The 16,184-nt window shown below is 37.9% G+C and overlaps 1 pseudogene; it reads left to right on the forward strand.

Annotated features, from left to right (window-relative positions):
- The first annotated feature begins 15,351 nt into the window (after positions 1 to 15,351).
- Positions 15,352 to 15,488, forward strand: LOC119624127 (small nucleolar RNA U3; annotated as a pseudogene).
- The last annotated feature ends 696 nt before the right edge of the window (positions 15,489 to 16,184 follow it).

The raw sequence follows: 16,184 nt of genomic DNA on the forward strand, positions 1-16,184 counted from the left end.
CATGGTGACCAAGAGTATGGGGTACACTGACTGGCTAAATCTAGTTATTTGCCATTCCTTGGAGCTGAGGGTGGGTCACCACTACACTAACCACATAGATTGAGGGTAAGAGGATAGTGGTTCCCCAAAGGAAAAGGAAAATGCTGCTATCAAAAGAAGAACAAGTAAATGCTGAACAGATAAAAACAACAGATGTTTACCACTTTCCCACATGCGGTGTAACCCTAACCACCTTTTAAGATCCAAAACAAATCTTTTTTTCTCCACTAATACCTGACCCTAAATACCACTGGACATACATATTTAGCAATTGCAATTATTAGTACTACCTGGGGACATCTCCATCATTGTTATCTTATATGTCATAAACATATTAAGGCCACATAATAACTATTATATAACTAGAAAAACTATCACGATTTCAGTCACAAATTATAGATATGCTGACTCAACCTAAACAATTATGCTAAACAATAAAGAAAATTATTATTATTATTTTATTTATTTATTTTTTAGAGAGAGTCTCACTCTGTCACCCAGGCTGGTGTGTGGTGATGTGATCGCTGCTCACTGTAACCTCCACCTCCCGGGTTCAACTGATTCTCCTGCCTCAGCCTCCCAAGTAGCTGGGATTACAGGTGCACATCACCACACCCGGTGAATTTTTGTATTTTTAGTAGAGATGGGGTTTCACCATGTTGGCCAGGCTGGTCTCAAACTCCTGACCTCAGATGATGTGCCCACCTTGGCCTCCCAAAGTGCTGGGATAATAGGCTTGAGCCACTGCACCCAGCAAGAAAATTATTTTATAATGTAGCAGCAAATCCTATGGTGGACTACGTGGTTAATCTATCAGCTCAAGAACCTCAGTTCTTGCCATTTGTTGGCTCTGTCATCCTCAATATTAGTGTCATTCTCAAAATGGCAAGATGGCTATGAATATAATGGACAGAAGAGGAAAAATGGTATCTTCCTATAATTCTGTCTTTAGAGAATGGAAACTTTTCTTCAAAGTGCAGCCTTCCAGCATATCCATATTTCCTCTCACATATCAGTGCCAGAATTGTATCTCATAGCTATTCCTGAACTAATCATAGATAAATATGACATTTTTTACTTAGACCAATTAGGTCCACCTCTGGAACTGAGAGTGGCATTTGCTTCCCAATACTTATGGCTACATGGAGGTGGGAGATACACACAAAATTTAGGTTTTTATTATGAAGAAATAAGGGGGAAATGGATGCTGGGTAGACAATAAACAGTGTCTAATGCACCTTCCTCTTACACTTACGAAAAGCTTTATCTAGATAATGACGTTGTGTATAATCTTTAATCCATTCATTTTACAGGTGAGGTAGCTGAGACCAAGAAAGATTAAGTGACTTGTGCAAATTCACAAACTTGGCAAAGATGCAGTTAAAGCCCAGAAGTGGTTGTCTCCCTTTATGAATTAAATTGCAAGCTATGGGGCCGGGTGCGGTGGCTCATGCCTGTGATCCCAACACTTTGGGAGGCCGAGGCCGGGGGATCACGAGGTCAGTAGATGGAGACCATCCTGGCTAACACGGTGAAACCCCGTCTCTACTAAAAATACACAAAATTAGCAGGGCGTTGTGGCGGGCGCCTGTAGTCCCAGCTGCTCAGGAGGTTGAGGCAGGAAAATGGCGTGAACCCGGGGGGCGGAGCTTACAGTGAGCCAAGATGACGGCCCTGTGCTCCAGTCTGGTGACAGAGCGAGACTCCATCTCAAAAAATAAATAAATAAATAAATAAAATAAAATAAAATAAAATAAATTGTAAGCTATTAGAAGGAAGGGATAAAGTCTTTTGCATTTGTGTTCCTATCAGCGTTAGAATGGTTCTGATGCTCGAATAGAGGTTCAAAGCACATTGTTCATTCTGGAGGGATGGTTTAGATTTTGATAATGTTATATCCACAGACAGCAAATTGATCTATCTTCTTAGATCTTAGATTCAGAAAACGTTTACCCTTTTCTGAACATTTAATAATTTAAATGTTGTAGAAGTCTATATGAGGAAGACTACAAAACTCTAATGGGAGAAATTTTAAAAAACTAAATAAATGAAGACATATTTCTGTTCATGCACAAGAAGATTCAATATTGTTGAAATGTCAGTTTTCCTCAACTTGGTTTATAGATTCAATGCAATCACAATAAAAATCCCAGCAAGTTGTTTTGCAGGTATATCAACAAGCTGATTCTAAAATTTATATGGAGCCAGGTGTGGTGGCTCACACCAGTAATCCCAGCACTTTCAGAGGCGAAGGCAGGAGAATGGCTTGAGGTCAGGAAGTTTGATACTAGCCTGAGCAATATAGTGAGACCTTGTATCTACAAAAATTTTCAAGATTAGCCAGCCGGGTGGCATGTGGTTATAGTCCCATCTACTCAGGAGGTTGAGGTGGGAGGATCACTTGAGTTGGGGAGAGGGAGGCTGCTGTGAGCTATGATCATGCTACTGCACTCCAGTCTGGGGGCAGAGTGAGACCCTATCTCAATAAATAAATACATAATAAATGTATTTATTTATATGGAGAAGCAAATTTATATGGAGAGGCAAAAGACCCAGAATAGCCAACATAATATTGAAGGAGAAGAACAAAGACAACTGACACTACCCAACTTCTTAACACACTATAAAGCTACAATAATCAAGACAATGTGGTATTGGCAAAAGAATAGACAAGTAGATCAATGGAACAGAGGAGAAAGCCCAGAAATAGACCTACTTAAATATAGTCAACTGATCTTTGACCAAAGAGTAAAGGCAACACAGTGAGGAAAGATACCTTTTTGACAAATGGTGCTGAAAAAATTGGAATGCCACATTAAAAAAAAAAAAAAAAAAAAATAGAAACTCGATGCTGACTTTGCACATTTCAAAAAAATTAACTCAAAAATAGATCACAGGCCTAAAAGTAAAATGTAAAACTCCTAGAGGATAACAGGTGAATATCTAGATGATTTTGGCTTTGGCAATGACTTTTTAGATACTACACCAAAAGCCTGATTCATGAAAGAAGGATTGATAAGCTGGAGGTAATTAAAATTAAAATTTTATTTCCCACACTATTATCCCCCATACTCAGAGATTATAAACTATAGCAAGAGGAGGCACATATGTTTAAGACAGGATGGGTAGGCATTTGCCCTAAGGGCAGGACATGCAATCAACCTAGGTGCTCATCAGCAGTGGATTGGATAAAGCAAATGTGACACATATGCACCATGGAGAACTATGCAGCCATAAAAAAAATGAAATCATGTTCTTTGCAGCAACATGGATGCAGTTGGAGGCCATTATCCTCAGAGAATTAATACAGAAACAGAGAACCAAATATCACGTTTTCACTTATAAGTGGGTACTAAACATTGGGTACACATGGACACAAAGGTGGTAACGAAAGACACTGGGGATTCTAAAAGTGGGGAAGAATTGAAAAACTACCTATTGGGTACTATATTCATTACTTGGGTGACGGGATCAATAGAAGTTCAAACCTCAGCATCATGCAATATACCCATGTAACAAACCTGCACATATAATCCTTAAATTTCAAACAACTAAAATAATAATTTAATAATTATTAATAATAAATATATTGATAATAAATAATTTAATAATTATTAATAATAAAATAAAATAAATCCCTAAATTTCAAATAAATAAAAGAGTCTGTTTAAACATTAAAAGAACAAGACACAGATTGGTAGAAAATGTTCACTATACAGCAGGGCACAGTGCCTCACACCTGTAATCCCAGCACTTTGGGAGGCTGAGGCAAGTGAATTACTTGAGGCCAGGAGTTTAAGATCAGCCTGGCCAACATGGCAAGGCAAAACCTGTCCCTACCCAAAATACAAAAGCTAGCCAGGCATGGTGGCATGCCTGTAATTCCAGCTACTCAAGTGACTGATTCACGAGAATCATTTGAACCCTGGAGGCAGAGGCTGCAGTGAGCCGAGATCAAACCACTGCACTCCACCTGGGTGACAGAGTGAGACTATGTCAAAAATAATAATAATAGTAATAATAATAATAAAATAAAAGGAAAGAAAGAAAAGAAAGATGAAAAGGAAGGAAGGATAGAAGGAAGGATGGAAGGAAGGAAACATTCACTATACATAGACCAGACCAAAGACTTGTATCCAAAATATATAGAGAAGTCTTACAACTAAAAATCACCAAGAAAAAAAATTTTAATGGGCAAAAGTTGTAAATAGATACTTCAAAAAATAAGATATATTAACAACCAATATACACACAAAAAGATCAAGATCTTCAACATCAGTCATCAGGGAAGTATAAACTGAAACCACAGTGAAATGCCACCCAAAGCCTATTAGAATGGCTAAAATTAGAAATACTGATAATACAACACGTTGATAAGAATACAAAGCAACTGGAACACTCATATACTGGAATTTAAAATAGCAAACCACATTGGACAATTGGCAGTTTTTTATACTGTTAAACACATACTAACCATACAATCCAGTGATCCCACTTATAGGTATTTACCCAAAGGAAATGAAAACATGTCCACACAAAGGATTGTATATGAATATGAATATGCATAGCAACTTTATCAGTAAAAGCCCACAACTGGAAATGACCCAAATAATTTGTTTAGCAGACTAAACAAATTATTCTAAATCCATGCAATGAAATTATTCAGCAATAAAAAGAAATAAGCTATGCGTGCATACAGCAACACAGATGAATTTTAGAAACATACCGGGTAAAATCAACCAGACAAAAGATTACACACTATGTGTTTTCATATATATAAAATTCTAGGGCAGGCAATACTAATCCATAGTGACAGAAAGCAGACCAGTAGTTGCCTAAGGTCGGGGTGAAGTATATTGAATGAAAAGGGACACAGGGTGATAGAAATATTCTGTATCTTATGTTACTGGTTTCATAGGCATATTCATTTGTCAAAATGCATTGAAGTATATGCATATAGTTGTTGCATTTTATTGTATGTAAATTATTTCTTAGTAAAGTTTATTTTTAAATTTTTGGGAAAATATCACCTTCAAAAAAATGAATTGTAACAGAATTGTGATTGAAGGCAGTATTATAAAAAACAATGAGTGAGTACCACAGATGTCCTATACTAAATTATGAAATAGGTTAAACTTTTAAAATGCTCTTCAACTTTTTCTGTAATATGTTCTTCTTTCTCCCAGCTTCCAAAGGAAAGGAAGGAAATTGATATGCAAAAAAACCATACAAAAAATAAACAAATCCAGGAGTTGGTTATTTGAAAGATGTAATAAGATAAATAAACTGCTACCTAGACTAATAAAGAAAAAAAGAGAGATGGTTCAAATAAGCACAATCAGAAATGACAAAGGGGATGTTACCACTCACACCACAGAAATACAAAAAAACCATCAGCAACTGTTACAAACACCTCTGTGCAAACAAGCTAGAAAACCTCAAAGAAATGGATAAATTCATGGAAATATTCAACCTCCCAAGACTGAAGCAGGTAGAAGTTGAATTCTTGCACAAACCAATAATAAGTTCCAAAATTCAATTTGTACTAAAAAGCCTACACTTACTATTTTTTATTATTTTTATTCAGTGATGGTGCTGAAACAATTACCTATACATACAGGGGGAAAAAAGAACTTTGACCCTGACCTTATCTACACAAAAATGAACTTGAAGTACACGAAAAACATGTAATGGTGAAACTATTACAATTCTAGAAGAAAACAAAACATTTATTATCTGAAAGTACATAAACATTTCTGTTTCACAGTGGGCAGGCCTATGCAAACCCATCCCAAAGTCAAAGAAAGCTGAGAGGCCAAAGAAAGACACTGATGAATGCAGTTTCTCAGAAAGAAACATTTAATAGGAACTTATGAACAGAATCCATGTTTGTGTCTCAGGCAGTGAGTGGCAAGACAAGATGGTGGATTCCTACACTATAGTTACAGTTTTGCCAATGCACCACAATGTAGCAATCTCTCATTGTCTGAGGTAGTACCCAGAGTCCTTTGTCTCATGACCAAGAAAATTAAGGAGTGCAGAAACCAAGGGTGAGATTAGAGCAAAAGTTTAGTAAGTGAAAGGAGAAAGCTCTCCGCTGTGGAGAGGGTACCTGGAAGAGGGTTGCCATTCTTACAGTTGAATGTAAAGGCTTTTATAAGAAACTGATGAGGTCTGGGCATCTTATTTGCATAAGGGGTGAATTTCTGGTAGCTCCACCCCGTCCTCCTAACGAGCATGTCAGCCCTTAGCTTGAGTTACTCCATGTTGCTTTGTTCCCTTTACTGTGCATGTGCTAGGGGACAGAGTTTTTCATTGCGGGCATGACTAGGTAAGTCGCCCGTGTAGCCTTTCTTATCTGTGTGGCTGTGGGCATGTCTTAGGCAAGCCCCCCTGTGCAAGTTCCCTTATCTGTGCCTGCAGGCTGTTTTTTCGTTTGAAAGAATTCAACCAAGGACCCACCCTCACCGCCTGCCTGACCAGTTTCTTCCTTTCTCCCCTCTTACTATTATCCCCCAGACCCATAATGAAGGGGCACAGGTGCTTGGGTTGGAATTTCCCCTAAGGGCAGGATTTACGGTAAGTACAAGTTTGCCAGGATTGATTTGCTCTACAGGCAGGATTTACATACAGTAAATGCATGATCTTAAACAAGGAACAATAGATAAACTGGAAATTTCAGAGGCATTCCTGGAACAAGGGTTGGTCAGTAGTCAACATGGCGGATTAGCTTCCAAGATGGCGTTGCTTTGGCCTCTGCAATTTCATAAACAGTAGAAAAATAACACTAATCATCAAAGAAAAAAATTCATAAATTAGACTTCATCAATATTAAAACCTTTTGCTCTTTAAAAGAGTCCATTAAAAAATTAGACCATTGGAACAGAATAGAGAACCCAAAAGTAAAGACACACACTACCAACTGATTTTCAACAAAGCCGACAAAAATAAACAACGGGAAAAGGATATTCTATTCAACAAATTGTGCTGGGAAAATTGGCTAACCATATGCAAATGAATGAAACTGGACCCCTACCTCTCACTATATACAACAATGAACTCAAGATGGATGAAATACTTAAATGTGAGACCTCAAACTATACAAATCCTAGAAGAGGTTGTGTGCCGTGGCTCATGCCTGCAATCTCAGTATTTTGGAAGGCCAAGGCAGGCGAGTCACCTAAGCTCAGGAGTTTGAGACCAGCCTGGGCAACATGGCAAAACCTTGTCTCTACAAAAAACACAAAAATTAGCTGGGTGAAGTGGCATTTGCCTGTAGTCCCAATCACTCAAGAAGCTGAGGCAGGAGAATTTCTTGAGCCTGGGAGGTACAGGTTGCAGTGAACTGAGATCACGCCATTGCACTCTAGCCTGGGTGAAAAAAACAAAAAACAAAAAAACAAAACCTAGAAGAAAATCTAGGAAATACTCCCCTGGATATTGGCCTAGGTAAATAATTGATGAGTACGTTCTCAAAAGCAAATGCAACAACAACAACAAAAATGGACAAATGGGACCTAAGTAAGCTAAAGAGCTTCTGCAAAAGAAACTATCACAGAGTAAACAGACAACCTACAGAATGGGAGAAAATACTTGCAAACTATGCATCTGACAAAGGACTGATGTCCAGAATCTACAGGGAACTTAAACAAATCAACAAGATTAAAAACAAATAATCCTACTAAAAAGTGGGCAAAGTATCTGAACAGATATTTCTCAATAGAAGACATACAGCAGCCAACAGGCATATGAAAAAATGCTCCAAATCATGAATCGTCAGAGAGATGCAAATCAAAACCACAATGAAATACCATCTCACACCAGTCAGAATGGTTATTATTAAAAAGTCAAAAAAGGCTGGGTGTGGTGGCCTGCAACTGTAATCCCAGCACTTTGGGAGGCCAAGGTGGGTGGATTGCTTGAGCCCGGGAATTTGAGACCAGTCTAGGCAAAATAGGCAGACCCCCATCTCTACAAAAAATAAAAATAAAAAAAATTAGTGGGGCATGGTAGCACGTGCCTGTAATCCCAGCTACTCATGAAGCTGAAGTGGGAGGATTGCTTGAGCCTGGAATGTCGAGGCTACAGTGAGCTGAGATCATGCCACTGCACTCCAGCCTGGGTGACAAAGTGATACCCTGTCATTAAAAAAAAAAAAAAAAAAAAAAAAAAAAAAAATTCTAAAAGTAATGAATGTTGGCAAAGTTGTAGAGAAAAGGGAATGCCTATACACTGTTGGTTGGAATGTAAACTTATTTGGCCACTGTGGAAAGTAGTTTAGAGATATCTTAAAGAACTAAAAATTACCATTAGACCCAGCAACTTCATTACTGAATATATACCTAAAGGAAAATAAATCATTCTACCACAAAGACACCCACACTCATATGCTTCAGGCTTTTTCATATTCAGTATGATGCTGACTGTGGGTTTTTCATAGACAGCTTATCATTTTGAGGTATGTTCCTTCAATGTCTAGTTTGTTGAGGGTTTTTATCATGAAGATATATTGAATTTTATCAAAAGCCTTTTCTGCATCTATTGAGATGACCCTGTGTTTTTTTCTTTTTTTAGTTCTGTTTATGTGGTGAATCACATTTATTGATTTGCTTATGTTGAATCAAACTTGCATCCTAATAATAAAGCTTACCTGATGGTGGTGGCTTAGCTTTTTGATATGCTGCTGGATTTGGTTTACTAGTATTTTGTTGAGGATTTTTGCATCAATGTTTATCAAAGATATTAGCCTGAAGTTTTCCTCTTTTGTTGTGTCTTTGCCAGGTTTTGGTATTAGAATGATGCTGGCCTCATAGAGTGAGTTAGGGAGGAGTACCTCCTCCTCCTTTTTTTGGAATAGTTTCACTGGGAATGGTACCAGATCTTCTTTATACATCTGGTAGAATTTGGCTATGAATTCCTCTGATCCTGGGCTTTTTCTGGTTTGTTAGGCTTTTTATTACTGATTCAATTTTGGAACTCACTACTGATCTGTCCAGGGATTCAATTTCTTCCTGGTTCAATCTTGAAATCAGAGATGACACAAACAGAAAAATTTTCATGGACGTGGATAGAAAGAATCAATATTGTTAAAATGGTCATACTCCCCAAAGCAGTGTACACGTTCATTGCTATTTCCATCAACCAACCAATAACATTCTTCATAGAATTAAAAAAAAAAACATTTAAAAATTCATATGGAAGCAAAAAAGAGCTTGGATAGCCAAGGTAATTCCAAGCAAAAAGAACAAGACTGGAGGCCTCACATTACCCAACTTAAAACTATACTACAAGGCTACAGTAACCAAAATAGAATGATACTGGTATAAAAACAGACACATACCAATGGAACAGAATAGAGAACCCAGAAATAAAGCTGCACACCTACAACTATCTGATCCTCAATACAGCTGACAATAACAAGCAATGGGGAAAGAACTCCCTACTCAGTAAATGATGCTGGGACAACTGGACAGTTACATGCAGAAGATTGAAACTGGACCGCCTTACTTACACCATATACAAAAATCAACTCAAGATGGATTAAAGACTTAAATGTAAAACCTAAAACTACAAAAACTCTGGAAGATAAGAAATACCATCTCGGACATAGGACCTAGTAAAGATTTCATGATGAAGACTCCAAAAGCAATTGCAACAAAAACAAAAATGGACAAATGGGACCTAATTAAACCAAAGAGCTTCTGCACAGCAAAAGAAACTATCAGCAGAGTAAACAGGAAACCTACAGAGTGGGAGAAAATATTTGCAAACTATGCATCCTACAAAGATCTAATATCCAGAATTTATAAGGAAATTAAATCAATAAGCAAAAACACACACACACACACAAACCCATTAAAAAGTGGGCAAAGGACATGAACAGACCCTTTCCAAAAGAAGATATGCATGTGGCCAAGAAGAATATGAAAAAAATGCTCAACATCACTAATCATTAGAGAAATGCAAATCAAAACCACAATGAGACACCATCTCACACCAGTAAGAATGGCTATTACTAAAAAGTCAGAAAATAACAGATGTTGGTGGGGTTGTAGAGAAACGGAAACACTTACACATGGCTGGTGGGAATGCAAATTAGTTTAGCCATTGTGGAAAGCAGTTTGGTGATTTGTCAGAGAACTTAGAAGAGAACTACCATTTGATCCAGCAATCTCATTATTGGGTATATACCTGTTCTACCATAAAGACACATGCATGTGTATGTTCATTGCAGCATTATTCACAATAGCAAAGACATGGAATCAACATAAATGCCCATCAACAGTAGACTGGATAAAGAAAATGCGGTACATATACCCCATGGAGTATTAGGCAGCCATAAAACAATGAGATCGGGTCCTTTGCAGCAACATGGATGGAGCTGGAAGCCATTATCCTAAGTAAACTAACATAGGAACAGAAAACCAAATACTGGCTGGGTACAGTGGCTCACACCTGTAATCCCAGCACTTTGGGAGGCCGAGGCGGGTGGGATCGTGTGAAGTTAGAAGTTCAAGATCAGTCTGGGGAACATGGTGAAGGTGAAACCCCATGTCCAGTAAAAATACAAAAATTAGCCAGGCATGGTGGCAGGCGCCTGTAATCCCAGCTGCTTGGGAGGCTGAGGTGTGAGAATTGCTTGAACGCAGGAGGTGGAGGTTGCAGTGAGCTGAAATCTCACCATTGCACTCCAGCCTGGGTGACAGAGTGAGAAAGAAAGAAAAGAAAAGAAAAGAAAAGAAAAGAAAGAAAGAAAGAAAGAAAGAAAGAAAGAAAGAAAGAAAGAAAGAAAGAAAGAAGGAAGGAAGGAAGGAAGGAAGGAAGGAAGGAAGGAAGGAAGGAAGGAAGGAAGGAAGGAAGGAAGGAAGGAAGGAGAGAGAAAGAAGGAAGAAAGGAGAGAAAAGAAAGAGAGAAGGAAGGAAAAAAGAAGAAAGAGAGAGAGAGAGAGAAAGAAAGAAAGAAAGAAAGAAAGAAAGAAAGAAAGAAAGAAAGAAAGAAAGAAAGAAAGAAAGAAAGAAAGAAAGGAAGGAAGGAAGGAAGGAAGGAAGGAAGGAAGGAAGGAAGGAAGGAAGGAGAGAGAGAAAGAAAGAAAGAAAAGAAAGAAAGAAAGAAAGAGAGAGAAAGAAAGAAAGAGACAAGGGAGGGAGGGAAGGAGGGAGGGAAGGAGGGAAGGAGGCAGGCAGGGAGGGAGGAAAGAAGGAAGGAAGGAAGGAAAGCAGGCAGGCAGGCAGGCGGAACCAAATGTTGCATGTTCTCACTTATAAGTTGGAGCTAAAGATTGAGTACATGAGGACACAAAGAAGGAAACAATAAATATTGAGCTGGAAGGAGGGTGGGAGGAGAGTGAGGATTGAAAAATGATCAGGTACTATGCTGGTTACCTGGAGGATAAAATAAGCTGTGCACCAAACCCCTGTAACATGCAATTTACTTATATAACAAACCTGCGTGTGTACCCCTGAACATAAAAGAAAAGTTATTTAAAAAGAAAGAAAGAAACCTGGGCCTTCTTTTCTTATATTCTCAGCTCCTGGCTAGAGTTCTTGCCACAGAATGGACCTACAACCACGATGTTGTTGCTCGAATGAGTTTTATTACTCCCTGGCTTTGGACTCCCACTTCCTATCAGATAAAACTAACTTGAGTATTAATGACAGCTGGAAGTAAGCTTACTATGCCTTTTGGACTTACCATATTAGACTGCTGACTAGTCTATAGGGACTCAGTGTGGTTAAAGTGAGGCCAAAAAAAAAAATTAGACTTCAGCCTGGCAAATCCGCTAATCCCATTACCAGCTTCTTTTCCCTACCAGTCTCTGCCACTAAGGTCTCAGCATGCTTTTCAGTTACACTGCCTGAGTAATAACTAGAGCAGACAGGAATCTTCAGGAAAGAAGTTATGGGCAGAATGTCAGTTTTTTGAGAAGGAATTGAGCAAAGTCGTAACGCTAGGACTGAGTAACTTGGCTTGTCACTAAGTTCATGACAGAAGAAACTATATCTGTCTTGTACACCAAATACTTCCAGTGCCTAGAACAGATGTTAGCACCTATTAGGAGCCAATTTGTTCCTAATTTGCCTATTAGACAAATGAAGTACTAAGCAAGGATATGAGTACAAAAAAGACAGAAGCCTGGTTATGAAAACCAAGACTATAGATACACCAAATATTCCCTATCTGCCAACATCTTCCGATAAGAAAATCTGCCTATACCACTGAGTCTTGCCCCATATGGAGGCCCAGCAGCAGAATCAGGTCCATAATTTATGGGGCCCTGTGTAAAGTGAAAATGCAGCAACCCTTGTTCCAAAATTAAGAATTTCATTATAGTGACAGCTGAACATTAAACTGAGTATGCAGATCTCTTCTGAGCCCAGGACCCTGGGCAGCTGCACAGGTCACATGCCCGTGAAGCTGCCTGTCCAACAGCGCTGTTTACATAAGTAATCCCTGATCCCCAGACCCAGCTGACCCAAAAAATGTCAGTTTGATTCTCTGTGGAGAACTGGATCTAAGAGATAGAGAAACTTAGTTAGATAGGTGTGGGCACTGAGCTCTAAGCTGATGTGGCCTTAGGGCTGGTGGCCATTTTCAACCGTATACATGCAGTTTTATAAGCAGAAAAAGCCAATCATGAGAAAAGTCGGAGAATGCAGCAGCTTTGGGTGAGATAATCAAGATCACATGACCACAGAAGAATGAGAGGCAGAGAGAGAAGCTGTCTGATAAGTTCTTGGGAGACCCAATTGTGTAGACCATTTTCTTGTTCTCTCGAGGCCCAGCTGAACTTTTGGCAATCCTACTCATAATTTGATCTAATTGGAGTAGTGGTTATGGTGGGGGTTTTGCTGTTTTTGTTTTTGTTTTTTTCTTTCAACCTAAAAATCCCTGAAAAAGCCAGGAAGACATAATAAGCCAACATTGTGGCATCCTAAAGGTTTGGGTTGCAGTTTCTTAATCTCTTTTGCCTGTCTGCTGGTGGTAGAAACCTTAACAAGAGTAGCAACAGAGGTGGCAGTCAAGGGGTCCAGGTAGAGGGAAGAAGAAGGCTATAGAGTCTCAGAGAAAAATGTTCAGTAGAAGCCCCTTAGCTGTTATGATATGGATTAATAGCTGGTTGAAATAGGGGATGAGGTAGGGAATCATAAAAACTAGGATATATGTTAAGTATTTTATAAATTTAAAACACTTAGTGGATATTTTCCCACCAAATTTTGTAATATAGGGCCAAAGCCTATTTTACTAGTACATTAAATAGAGTTCAGAATAATTTTTCTTTCATCTTCCACCCATAACACAACATGTTATGACTTCCAGTTCTGATTTCTCTAAATTGTGTTAGGAATTTAAAGGTTCATGCAAATTTATTTTATGTGAGTGTAAATTTTTCCCAAATTTTTGTATTTATTAATCTTTTATAATTGTCTAATTAGCAATTCATTTTGACAGCGACTTTTTAGTTACTTGTTGAGTCTTTTCAACCATGTAACTTACTTTTTAAAGAAATACTTTATGTACAGTTAAAATTGTCAATTTTAAGTGGACGACTCCATGAATGTTGACTATGCATACACCTATTTAACCACTATTCCAATCAAGGTGTAGAACATTTCTATCCCCCACCTAAATTTCTCTTATACCCTTGCACAGTCAATCTCCTCTCCCATTACCCAGCCCTTGGAATCTACTGATTGGAACTAGTGCTTTCTATACCTCTAGTTTTGTCTTTTCTATAATTTTATATAAATAGAAGAATATTGAATGTAGTCTTCTGGGTCCACTTTTTCACTTAGCATAATGCTTTTGAGAGTATCTATGTTTTTGCATGTATTAGTAATTCATTCCTTTTTATTAGAGTAATATTCTGGTGTATTAACTTAGAAAAATTCTTTTATACACTGATTTGCTGATAGACATTTAGATTGTTTTCAGTTTTTGGCTACTACAAACAAAGTTACTATGAACATTTATGGGTAAATCCTGGTATGGACTTCCATATTCTTAAAAGTAAAGTGACTAGGTTGTATGGTAGGTGTGTTTTTAACCTTTTAAGGAACTGCCAAAATCTTTTTCTAAGTTGGTTGTGTGATTTTGCATTCCTGCCAGCAATGAACCAGCATTTCAGTTGCTCTACATCCTCATCAATTCTTGCCAATGATCCTTTCTATTTTAGCAATTCTAGTGAATGTGTGATGGTATCTCATGTGGTTTTAATCTGCAGTTCCTTGATGACTAATATTATGTATCTGTTTATATATATCTTCTTTGACATCTGCATATACTCTTTGATCAAGTGTCCAAATGTTTTGACTTTTTTTGTTTGTTTTTGATGATGACAAGTTTAGTGTGTTATTAGAAAAATGGGTTTAAATGGAGAGTAGACCTCTGAGAAAGACCACTTTTCCTTACTAGAAAGATTATTTGATTTAGTGTCACAGTTCCAGCTGTGGTTCTGCCACATACAGACAAATTATGCAATCTCTTTCAGACACCATCTACAACATGGGGAAAATAATTATACTCTTCTCATTCAGTTATTTCACGAATCAGACCAGACAGCTGATATACAACATCTAGCACTGACATTGAGGACGCATTCAGTAAACAATGGTGTTTGTAATTATGATTATATGGTATTAAGATTGCATATTGCTTTTTCTCTCTTTCTTCCCTTCCTCCCTATTTCTCTCTCCATTGTTGTTTTTGTTTATGTGTGTGCGTGTGTGTGTGTGTGTGTGTGTGTGTATATATATTTTTTTTTTTTTGGAGAGATGGCATCTCTCTATGTTGCCCAGGCTGGTCTTGAACTCCCGGGCTCAAGCAAATCCTCCTCACCTCCATCTCCCAAAGTGCTGGGCTCAAAGGTGTGAGCCACCATGCCCAGCCTCTGTTGTTTTGAATTGCAGAATACAAAAGTCATACAAAACCTGGTCTCCAGACAGCTCTGACTAGTGGCCCCTGCTACTTTTCCTTAGTATATTGCAGCTGCAAACCCAAACTCCTACACAATTCTGTCTGGTGCAACTGGGATGAGAATTTCTCTCTCTGCCCTAGTCACAGACTAGCAAGTGCAGCATGTGATTGGGTCAGAAGAGAAACCACGTGATAATTAGGCCCATTATCATTTTGAAGAATTTCTGGAAATTTTATAAGTTAAAATGGTGTTTGGAATATTTGCATTTGAAAGAACAATAGAATCTATACTTCATAGATTGTATTTGCAAAAGCTAGTGACCCGTGACCTGAAAAAAAATTGCCAGCGGTTCAAAATTTTTTTCTTGGGGACCCAGCAAGGGCTGTAGGGTTAGGATTAAGGCTATACTTTTGGAGATTATTTTTATAGTTTCCTACTAGAGAATAAACCTTACCATATAGAGTATTGAATACTAGGAGGAGTCGTTTCTCTCCCTTTGCATGAGGTAAGAGGGAGGGAACAAAGTCTGAGTGCTCTGTTTTAATTTTGGCTTCCAAAGCTGACTTTTCTTGAATAGTGCTCTCTTCTATATCTTACTCTATTTGTCAAATATTTTTCAGTGTTTTCCAGTGTTTGCCACTTTTTGGCTTTAAGGTAGTATATTGATTAAATGAGTAATTATATTTTTGGTTATGAGCTTGAAAAAATCAACTGTTTACTTTGGGATAATTTATAGTTGTGCGAAAGTTGTAAGATGGTGCAGAGAGTACCCTTAGACCCTTCACCCAGGTTTAGTTTCCCTTACTGTTATACACTTACATTATGATAGTATATTTGTAAGAAATGGACCTAAGTATATTATGATTAACTAAGGTCAAGACATTATTTGAATGTCACCAGGTTTTCCATTAATTTGCCTTTTTGTTCTAAAATCTCATCCAGGATACTTCATTGCATTTAGTTGTCATGGCTCCTTAGTCATCTCTGGTTTCTGACAGTTTCTTAGGCTTTAGTTGTTTTTCACAACCTTGAAAGTTCTAAGGACTACTAGTCAGGTATTTTGTATAATGTCCCTCAAATTGTGTTTGTCTGATGTTTTTATTTTGGTTGGGCTGGGGTTATGGAGTTTTGAAATGAATAACACAGAGAAGAAGTGCCTTTTTCATTGCATTATATTAGGGGGCATATGATATTCATGTGATATTACCCGTGATGTTAATCTTCATCACTT

Source organism: Chlorocebus sabaeus, chromosome 11 (assembly GCF_047675955.1).
Source record: "Chlorocebus sabaeus isolate Y175 chromosome 11, mChlSab1.0.hap1, whole genome shotgun sequence".
Classification (NCBI taxonomy): domain Eukaryota; kingdom Metazoa; phylum Chordata; class Mammalia; order Primates; family Cercopithecidae; genus Chlorocebus; species Chlorocebus sabaeus.